Raw genomic sequence first — 1,850 nt, 5'->3', positions numbered from 1 at the left:
GCAGAAGGAAGAGCCAGCCAGCAGTGGCTTGCACCTCTGCAGCGTCCTTGGCGCCCTGGGGAAGGCCCTTGGTGAGGTGGGCGAGGAGTCGTATCCATGTCTTACATTCTCAGAGCTTTTTCAGATAGACCTGGAACTCTGTTGAGCATTTTTGTGTAAGAACTTGTATTTTGCAAAACGCGCGTGTGTGTTTGTCTCCCAGGATTACCTGCCTGTGTTGCGCCGTATCTTGTTCTCTGCTCCGATCGCCAACTGGGGGAAGAAGCCCTGGCTTGTATTTTTGTATTTCTCACTGCAGAGCTGAATAATTGAAATATTTCATCTTTGTTCCTTTTTTTTCTGGGTCCTTTGTTTTAACGTAACTTTTAGGAGGACGAAGTATTTTATGAAACGGATGAGCTGGTGTTTGGGTCAGAAGCTGCCTGTGCCAGCCGTCCTGTAACCCACACCCCAGGTGATCCCTGCCTCTGCCCCGGGCGAGAGGAGGGCCTGGAGTAACTGAACAGACACCCTAGCAGAAAAGAGACCTTTATTTGTGGTATGGAATCTCTAACTTCCAGGGTCTTGGTGTAGACGTTCACGTGGATCAGGCCCTTCCCCTGGAATATTGCTAAAATATGAAAGCTGTCTTGCTTTCAACCAAATCAGAAAGTGATACTGTAGTGTAGACAGCTGTTTTTTCTGCGTATGACTCATCTGAAGTCGCCCTCACCCAGGAACGGCCTCAGTAGCCAAGTTCGCAACCTGCAGTAGGACCGTAGCTCACCGAGTTGGGTGACCTGACCTCGCTGGTCACGTCCTGTCAGCAGAGGCCTTGGGGTCTGCCCATCCGTCCTGGCTCAAGGAGGGTGGGTGCAAGCACTGAGCACTGTTGTAGGGGCCCTCGGCCATGTGTACCAGAGCACCCAGAGAGGAATTGGGGCCACGCACCGCCACCCCTGGGCTCCTGCCGGCTCCCCAGCTCGAAGCACGCACGTTGCTCCTCTCGGAGGTGCCACACGCCGTGCCGGGAATACCACGGACTGGACACAGCTGCTGCTTAAGTGGCGCCCTTGTTCAATGAGGGGGACGTAGCCTTAGACCAGCGACCAGGCAAGTCTGATGGTGACACACGAGGAAAAAGAATGTAGCTTAGATTGGACTCCTAGGAGCAAAGCCGGAGGCAAGGTTCCTTAAGCAAGTGATTGGCTGAGTTGTACTCAGGAGATGCCTTCGGTGGAAGCAGTCGGCCGGCAAAGAAAAAGCAATGACAGCTTTGACGAAGGCCAACTGCAGCCTGGCCCCACAGGGCTCTGGACCATGATGGCATGGAGACCTTGAGGCTAGGAGCAGGGCCTTTGTCCTCGGGAGTTGGCCAGACAGCCGGGGGCCACAGTTTGGGGCCGTAGGTGGGAGCCTTTGGCAGCTGGGGATGCAGGCCGCCAGCCCGCTGAGAATGGAGAGTAACAGCGGCCACCTGTCCATATTGGGTAACTAGGGGAGCCCATTAGCCTTCACAGCACACGATGAGATGCCACGTTTGCCTGAACCCCACTCCCCGGTGCAGTGGCCAGGTCACCTGAGTCCTGGGCAGTGGGAAGCGGTGTGCTCAAAGCCCACCCCTGCTTCTGGAGGCAGGACGGGCGTAGAAGTCTGAAATCTGGAGTAGTGGGGAATCGTGGCCCCACTCAGTGGTACCCCAGGGAAATGGGGAACTCAGAGGGTCACGGTTTGTGGGGTCCCCTGAAGGAGACCTTAACTTCATCACTGACTCTTCCAGCCCAGGCAAAGTCCCCAAGTGTTGAAGCCTCTACTCACGGGGCCGCCTGAGGCCTGGCAGTGAGGGTCGCCGCCACGGCTCCGGGCGGGGG

Source organism: Tupaia chinensis, unplaced genomic scaffold (genome assembly GCF_000334495.1).
Source record: "Tupaia chinensis unplaced genomic scaffold, TupChi_1.0 Scaffold000302_1, whole genome shotgun sequence".
Taxonomy (NCBI): Eukaryota; Metazoa; Chordata; class Mammalia; order Scandentia; family Tupaiidae; genus Tupaia; species Tupaia belangeri.
Note: the sequence above shows the minus strand (reverse complement) of the source record.